The following is a 9,662-nucleotide window of genomic DNA, read 5'->3' as shown; positions in this document are numbered from 1 at the left end:
TCAATTAACAGAGGTTGATGAAAGATTAATTTATTGGATTGTAGAGTGGTAGGATGAGCAAAAAACAAATATCTGTTATTAATGGAGTCTAGTCCAATTGGATTTTCATTACTAGTAGCGTGTCTCACGGATCAGTACATAAGTCTGATTTTTCTTATTTACATTACTAATACTGATTGGTGCATTAGTAGTTTGTTGATGACACTAAACTTTGGTATTCTAGCTGTATTTAATATATAATCACTTCAGTTAAAAGAACATTTAAAAAAAAATCTAAAATACGAGTAACAAAGGCAACAGAAGGCCACTCTCATCAACAAAAAATTCAGCTGAACATGAGAATGTTAATGAATTTCACTCTGTTAACACACCAAAACATACAGATCAATAATTCACTATTACAACAGAGCAAATGATGTCATTTATAAAATACAAGAGGATTTGTTAGGCATGAAATGAAGTTAAGTCTTATTTATCAATATAGTCCAAAATATTTGGAGAAAGCTAAGTTATTTTCATGACTTATTTTCATCATAAGAGATAGATTTTTTTCATGTTTTGTAAACTCCATAACTATAAAAAACTAAATTAACAGCAAAATATGGCAGGAAATCTTAAAAATGTATATAAATACCACAAGAAGAGTGTTGATGATGCTTTACAAAGTGAGTAATCTTGATTTTCCATTGTTTAATAGTTTGGTTACATTTTCAATAAATCAAAAAACTGGGTCCTGTAAGCTATAACTCATGAATAGCTGGCTAACAGATATGGATGAAAGAAAAACATTTAAAATAAATATGTTGAAGAAATATATTCTCTTTCAATGAACAATGAAAGGTCATTTGGCTCACCAATACAATTCAAATTTCTTTAACCACCCTACTACAATCTACATACAGAAACCCATTCTAACCTAACTAGAAACTTGTATACTGAACTAATGATCTCCTTTGACTTCTCAATGTTTCTAACTGTAGCAGCTAAAATTCTGAAATATTTAACACCAACCAGAGTACTTCAGTATTTCTATAGCTGCTACAGAGGTCTTGTACTAAAATCAGAAAGTCTGTAATCTATATTCTTTCATATTGGACAGTAAGTACTTGTATTCTTCCTGGGTGGAAAATGACAAATTTGTCTTCTAAGATGTTATCAAAGTTATAAAGCAATGCAAGTAATGATATACAGAAAAAATGAATGACCATAGAGCTGTTATGGGTTTGACAAAAGTGATGTTTGCACCATTCACTGTATTTAATGTTTTACCAAATCTTTTTTATTAATATAAGTTTCTAGAAGTATATCCATACACTTCGTAGTGTTACTGCCTCAACAAGGAATTAACTAAACAAACACTTTATACATATTAACCTTTTATTGAAAAACAACAAACAAAATTCTTTAGGGCATAAAATGATCTTTCAGCAGCACATATAGTCACCAGATCCTAAACATAGATTTTGAAATGGTGAAAACTGATGGAATGTTAAACTTAGTTGCAGGATTTTTGCACATTGCTTCACAAATATAATGTATAGAAATCTTTTTCTGAGCCTAGAAGTTCTTTACAATGACACTGTGCACTTGTTCAGTTTTACATTTTATACAGTTCTTTGATTTTAATGGCACCAGGTCATCTCATTAAATATTGTACAATTCATTAATAACAGTTACAGAATGCTTGCAGAGATTTCTTGATCACTGCTGGTTTCTGCAAATCATCTGTAGGATATCTCACAGAAACTGATTTAACAGCAACCATAAACACTAACTGGTATATGCTTTGAAATTAAGCTTTTACAGATTGTACAACTTTGTCCCTCTGTGCAATGCAGACTCTTCAGTTCCCAGAATTATAAGTGGATTACTAGTTTAGTCATTGAGAGATAGTTTCTACATTTTGTAACTTTTTCCATCTTATTCTTAAACAGTTGCCTATATATAGGCTAAATGGCGAGGTAAAAGACACATTAGATTAAGACACTATTTTGTATTTGGAACTGCTGATTAAAGGAAATACAACAAGTTAACGACATTCACCATACGTGTGACTAGTCTCAACTAAAATATCAAATTGACTATCATGGTTATAAGGCAGCATTAGCTAGATATACATAGTATAGTATGTTCAGCAGCATATTGCAGCTCGAATATTGGATTTTTCTGAGTAAAGTATGGCACACTAATCTATAGGAAACTCTGTTCCTAATGGTTTTCACAGTTAGATTAGTGAAGCAGTATTTGAAGTGTAAGGACAGGGGCAATGAAGTCCGTATGCTTTTCAAGGTACATGGAAACACCTAAATTAGAAATATTGTTAATAACCTCAAGGTTTCAAGTATGGAAAATCCACTGATGAGATAAAGATATGCAAGTGTTTCACCACAAGAGCTGCTGTTTATTTTGGGATGGTATAGATTGTCTCTGATATGCCAATTATTATAACATTTACCAGGTATGTGTTTTTATTATAAACGTATCTCAGAAAGGCTGGTATGGGTATTAACACTTTTACTGATAAGGAGAGAAAAAAAGTTTTGACCTTCCTAGGTCATCCTCCAGTTAAGAAAGAGAGAGTGCTTTTATTATAGCAAAGCCACATCAGGCTATTTCCTGTGTTCATTGAAAGGAATCGAACCCCGAATTGTAAATCTGAATAGACCAGCAGAGAGAAGAATAGCATAAATACAGGAGAATAGCTGGAAAGATTTCTTTTGTTACTAAAAACACAGCAAAAAAATATGCAGTTGTAAGTATACTTTGTTTGGAGTGGATTACTGAGTTATAGCCATCCACCTACCATAATTTTACAAGAAATCTGTTTTATACACTAGACCTGAAGATGCTACAAAGATAAATCATTCTCTTAAAATTATCTAGAGTTGAAAGATCATTTTCAAATTATTATCTGAACAACTACTCACTAAGCCTAATAAGCCATGAACTCCTATTGTATTCCTATTGTTTGCAAGTTTTATTTTGGATTTCTGTTGTCATCAGTTTGAAAAGTTTTTTTTTTTTTTTTGTAAGAGAGAGACTTATTCACTATTTGTGAAAGAAAGGATGTGACAAGTGGTCATGGCAAGTTGGTTTGATTTTCTAGTTTATGACATTGTAAACAACACAAGTCATGCAGATATAAAATCTGTGGCCCAGATAAAGTCTACATATGGCTTCTTACTTCTAAAACTGAAAATTACATTATGCTATACAAATTTTGTTCCTGGATAGTATGTGTTATTTCTTAATTGCTTGTGTTGTAAAAGTACAGAAAATGGCCTTTATTCCCTTCAAACTTTGCTTCTGTGATCTGAATAATGAAATTTAGAAATTAACCTATTTTCTATGTAAAAATGGGCAAACTTGCACATTTTCATTTACATAAGGCCTGAATAAAGCAACATATGAATCAAGATTTGCATGTATTTATATTAAAGTTATACAAAAATGTTTAAAAGTGAGTAGTTTTTCTAGATTTGTGACCTAATGTAAATTAATTTCACGTATCAGCCTCCAAATATAGTCTCCCATCATGTTTTCATTATATGCTCTTTGGTAGCAGCATTCAATGTCCAGTATATCTTGGTGAAAGCACTCGCCTTGCTCCTCTGAGTATGCTCCCATGTTATCCTTGAATTTATCAAGATGAGCATCAAGGATATGGACTTTCAGGGACATCCTGCAGCCCATTTTGCCACAGTTCTTCACCAGATCCTCAACAAGTCACACATAATTTTTGGCCTTGTGATTGCCCAAGAAGCCCCTAACCTCTGTGAATAAGCTGCCCCAAGCTTTTTTTCCCTTCCTATTGAGCTTCTTGGGGAATTCTGTGCATTCCAGGATCTTCTTTATTTGTGGTCCAACAAAGACACCAGCTTTGACCTTTGCCTCAAACAGCTTAGGGAAGAAGTCTCAAAGCTATTTGAAGGTTGCAGACTCCTTATCAAGAGCTGTGATAAATTGTTTCATAAGGCCCAATTTTAGGTGCAGTGGTGGGAACAACACCTTCTGGAGGCCCACTAGTGGTGCACACTTGACATTGTACCTCCTCACAGAGAACTCGGTCCGTTGTGGCCAGTGCTTCCTTTGTTGTAGTGCACTGTGGTGTCCCTGCTGTCCAAAAGGCAAAGGTAACAGGGTAACTTGGTAAAGCCTCCTTGGAGACCTATCAGAAATGCTACCATTTTGAAGTCTACGATAACCTCCCAGCCATACTCATCATACTTCAAGGCTTCTAGCAAGGTCTTGGAATAGCAAACTTTATGGCTCTCTTTTCCCCTCTGTACCATCTGGCAAAAGAGCAGAATAAAATTATTATTATGAAAAATAAATTTATTTCATCCACAACTAATGTGTAAGAGGTTCACGCAAAATATTTTATATGTGATATTTTTTCTATACAATTGGAAATTTAAAAGGTCTAAATTTTGTATAAGATCTTACTATTCAAGTAAGCAAAAATTGTCTGTCTTACCTTCTAGAGTTTTTTCTAAAGCTTGCAGGTAAAATGAGGTACTCAGGGTTTGTCTTGATCCCTGACAGACATGCCAAAATATACCTTGTGACTTCACACATTTTAGCAGATGCTGTCACAGAGTACTTTTTCCCTCTCGTCTTGATAAATTAGCCAAATACATAGCAGAATGTATCTGGAGAATGCTTGCAGCTTCTTGATGCAATCTCTGATAAAATCAAATAGGTCTATGTGTTTACTTAGGCAGCTAGAACTAAACTGGTGAGCCCCAGTATATATATTACTATGGAAAGTTCCAGAAAATTCTTGCAAGTTCTACAACATTCTAGAAAGTTCTTGAAAATTATTGTAAGTTCAAGAAAATTCTCTATCAGCCACTAAGCACTGAGTCTACTTGGAATGTTCTGGAAAATGGGTAGATTTGAAAATTTCATTACCCAGGTCACAAAAGCAAAGTTTGAAGAAAAAAACAGGTCTTTTCCATTTACTTTAGGCATAACCAATTGGGAAATAACACTTTTCTGCTCAGAAACAAGAAAAAGTAAAAATTTTGTTGCATAGTGTTTTTAAGTTATATGAAATCATACATCTTGGAAAAAAAACAAAAAACAAATTATATAACATCCCAGCATTTATAATACTTCTTACTTTCCTGTCTTTCCAAAGAAATATGCCTCAGAATTCTGAGTAATTTTGTCCAGACACAGAAATTTCAATTCCTACCAATAAATCCTTGTTTCAGAATATTACTATTCAAATATCGAAAAATAATCCTCCAAATTAGTGTACTTCTGTAGGATCCCCAAAAGTGTTCTGTTTCAAGAGTAGATAAAACTACAATTAAGAATAAAATGTTTTTTTTTTATTTCTTGCTTTTAAAGTTCATATGTTATGCTGTATTTTAGCCTATAAAGTTCATAATTCTTTCTTGGGTACGTTTGACTGATATAATGTACAAACTGCAACATCAAGCACTCTTTCCATCACACCATTTTAGTATCTAGTGGCTGGCAGACAACACACTACTATATTTTGGTGCAACTAGTTAAAATATGTGATCTCTTCCAGCTGGCCTTTGGTTTCTTTCTGGGAAATAACTGGCAATGTTAATTTACAAGTCATGCATATTTCTATATCAGGCTCATGATGGATTAACTTATCACTGATAAACTGCTTATTTCTTTTATAAAATTTTAGTGCCACGAGATATTTAATAATTTAAAGAAACAAATAATCTTGCAATTTTATAAATTTCAACAATTAAATACAGAATTGTATTTTATATTTTGTGCAAGAAGAATTACACAATTCCTGGCTTGGTATATATGGAATTCAGAGTAGCTCAAACTGTACAATTTTCAAGTCTGAAGAATAAAACTAGTGAATCTTTATACCCCTGACCAACACCACTCATTATGATAATCTTTAAACTCAGTAAAGTAACAAGTTGCTTGTACTAATTTTTATCTAATTAAAATGTTTTTCTTTTATTATTGGAAATGCTACTGATATGAACTTATTTTATTAGCAACATACTGAAAATGACAAAAAGGCGAAAAATTATTTACCTCAGTATTTTTACATCATGCATCCTGTAACAGTCATCTTATTCTGTCATACATTTTGACTCACCAATTTGATTGGTCTTCTCAGTCCTATCTATAATTTCACTTGAAAATTTGTGTGAAAATACAAAATTTCATGATATACAAGCATCAAATTTCTTCCGATATATGCTGAAAACAAAACTTAATTACAAGTTAATACACGAACAAAGAAAACATTTGATTCTTCAAGGATTTTCTCTTGCACACCCATCACTGAGAAAAAAATAAAATTACTCAATTTCTTGAGAAATAATTGATACTCCTTAATTTTTTAAATGTTTTAACAATTCAGACCTCCACTTCTAGTACCAGTAATAATGTTAATAAAAAGTACTTTTATAAACCATGGTATAAGCTAAACACTGTCAGAAAAACACAACTGTCTTAAATATGGCCCTTATTTTTCAGTAACTTCACATCTAATACTGTTGTCTACAAATTTGTTATATTTTTTCAGAATATAGAAAAAGTAATCAGGACTTTAGTACATCACTAACCATAACAAATTCATTTCTTAGTCCTCGCCTTATTTTCCCAGAAGAAAATAAAAAATCATACCTTTTACCCACCTTCAAATAAATTTTCCCTTCACTATTAATTCAGTGAAACCATAATTACTACAACTAGTTCACCTTTTTACCTTTAACTTTAGGGTTAGAATTACCAACGCATTATCACTCACATCATGTTTAGTAAAGACAATTAGAAGTTTATTAAAATTTCACAAAACCTTTGTTTACTTTAAGAGAGAAATGGCACCGCCAGTGACATCATGATTAAGACTTGACAACGACAAGTATTATTTCAACTATACAAGTACAAAGACCTTATGACGAGGCTGAGATTAGGCCTAAAGTTAGCGAAGTTACTGTATTAGTTAGGCTTAGTCCTTTGACTTTTTTTTTCGTATAGCCTGCTAACTTAAAATCAATTGCTTGTTAGGCCTGATTTTGCCGTTAAACACGAGTATCTTAATTTTTACATTAAAATTTTATTTGTTTTGAAAATTAAAATAAATGTAATTTTGTTTATGCTGAAACAAGGAAAGTTAGCATAATAATATTTTCAACTTCCTACCAGTATTTTTCGCTGTTCCTCTGTTTGCCTCAACTTCAAATTTGATAAAATACAACAAATCAACATAAGACTAACAAAATCACGTGATGATTACATTGCTCAAAGTAGCAAAAAAGAAAAAAAGTTTCTAAAGTCGGGTGGTATATGTATTAACAATTTTAATTAAAATAAAAGGCAGAGCAACGTCTCGACTTTCCATGGTCATCTTCAGGTCTATAGAATACATTTTTACTTCAATTTGGTTTCTCGTTCTAATGAAAACGTATTTCGCGTTATCCATGTAAATATGAAAAAAACACACTTAAAAACAATATTGCTTTGTGTTGAATTTCGCACAAGGCTACTCGAGGGCTATTTGTGCTAGCCGTCCCTAATTTAGCAGTGTAAGACTAGAGGGAAGGCAGCTAGTCATCACCACCCACCGTCAACTCTTGGGCTACTCTTTTACCAACGAATAGGGTGATTCACAGTCACATTATAATGCCCCCACGACTGGGGGGATGAGCATGTTTAGCGCGACGGGGATGCGAACCCGCGACCCTCAGATTACGAGTCGCACCCCTTAACACGCTTGGCCATGCCGGGCCAACAACATTGCATTTAAATCCCAATAAGATAATTTCTTACAAATAATTGCACAGGGACTAATAAATTATGCTGTTTGTTGAAATTTATTTTATTATTATTGTATATTTTTGTTATTGCCTGTGTTGTTAGTGTCTTTATTCTTATATCATTATCATTTTTCTCTTGACAATCATATAATTATTTCTATTATTGGATTATAACAAACTAACTTGGTTTGTATTGTGTTGAAGAACAATTTATGTTACTCAATAATGTGACCAGAAATGATGGTGGACTGCAGTCTTTTTTAGAATATTTCCTTTTAGAATTGGCAGATTCCAATTATGTGCGAAAGGTGATTGAGTTGTCAAATAATTTATGTTTGAAATTAAATTGACAATATTAGAATCATTTCTAGTTTGTAATTCATAATCCACTAATTATTTTCACGAGTTACAATAGTAGTTATTATCAGTCAAATATAAATATTGGTGGAAAATGCCTTCTTGCTTTACCAGTCTTGTAAAGGAGCGCTTAGAAATAGACCTCAGGCAAAAATAGCTGATTTTTAAGTTTTTAAAGTAGTGTGTAGCAGTTAATAAAGAAAAAATTGTAATAACTAATTCGATACCAGAAATTAATTATTATGCTAATAAAAGAAAAGAAGACTCACTGTTTTAAGAATGTTCTGACGCTTCTCATTCATTTCAAAATTATACCTACTGAAGAAGGTGCTGGAACTATTTATTGTACTTTTTCTATAACCCTCCCACCATTTTTATTGTGTTGCCGTGATGTTAAGCGCAAAGTAGTACAATCGGTTACTTACTTTTGTTTAAAATTATATTACTAGGACCTATTTGAAACAGGTAAGTAATTTAGGGAAAAGCATCATGGTTTTCATCACCCGAAGTTTCTTTTCATTGAACACATGAAATGAAATCTTCCAGAGAATATTGTTAAAGCTAAAACTTTACAAAGTTTTTACTTTTTCTTACCAAAAATTCCATATGTTTGCTCTGCTTTTAGTTTTACTTAATAAGATATATAAACTTTACAGAAAAGCTAAATTATGGCAACCTATATTATGAGTAAAACTACATCGTGACTTTCTTTTTAATATGTTATTTAAGTTTAGCTCAAAAGAGGGTTACCATCCCTCTCTCTTCGATCAGAATATAGAAACCTCAATCCAAAGTTATAAAAAAGCAAAATCGACGGGAAAGAGAGTACGGTCAAATGTGGTCATATGAAGTGTGAAGTAAATGAAAAGAGAAACGGATCTGAAGCAAAAGAAAACGGAATATGAATTTCTATACTTATTTCAACAACAGAATTGTGTGTGGATCATTGCTTTTTGTTTGTGTATTGTTGTTGTTGTTTTTTAATGAACGTAGAAGTCGCAATTGTAAAAGTCCAGGTAGATTATGAAACCAGTTGATTGATTACTTGGAATTAAGCACAAAGCTACACAATGGGCTATCTGTACTCTTCCCACCACAGGTATCGAAATTCAGTTTCTCGCAATGTGAGTCCGCAGACATGCCGCTGTGCCACTGGAAAGCAGATTAGCAGAAGTGAGTTGATGAAACATAAGGATAATCTCATTATTTGAATCTTCTATAATTTTGTGCATAAAAGAACTAAATAATGTGACCGAGGATTGGGAAAGGTAGGGTACTATCCCCAAAATGAAATGTTTGTTAATATTACAGACTGACTTATTGCTACTCTTGCTATGTTAGTGAATGTTTATTTTACAGATTTACTATATATTTCACAAAAGATAACATTGAAAATAGAACATATGATGCAGAGGCCTAATGCAATTTCTGATTTATTCCACCCTCAACTATGGACTGCAGTTTCATCTAGTTAAAGCTCATCAGCACAACTTGCTACAGCAAACCAAAGAAATGAAAATAAAATTGCAA

At 32.4% G+C, this 9,662-nt stretch overlaps 1 protein-coding gene across 19 annotated transcripts in view; it reads right to left on the bottom strand.

The window, feature by feature from the left end:
- The window catches only part of LOC143239311 (zinc finger and BTB domain-containing protein 41-like), a 46,762-nt gene extending 39,352 nt beyond the window's left edge, over nt 1–7,410 (bottom strand). For 6 of the 19 annotated variants that reach the window (XM_076480246.1, XM_076480249.1, XM_076480248.1 and 3 more), the window contains exon 1: nt 7,162–7,410. The gene's annotated coding sequence lies outside the window, so the exon portion shown is untranslated. The other 13 variants (XM_076480244.1, XM_076480243.1, XR_013021118.1 and 10 more) reach the window with 12 other exon arrangements.
- Between the last annotated feature and the right edge of the window lie 2,252 nt (nt 7,411–9,662).

This window comes from Tachypleus tridentatus, chromosome 13 (assembly GCF_004210375.1).
Source record: "Tachypleus tridentatus isolate NWPU-2018 chromosome 13, ASM421037v1, whole genome shotgun sequence".
Classification (NCBI taxonomy): Eukaryota; Metazoa; Arthropoda; class Merostomata; order Xiphosura; family Limulidae; genus Tachypleus; species Tachypleus tridentatus.
This window is presented reverse-complemented; position numbering and strand designations above follow the sequence as displayed.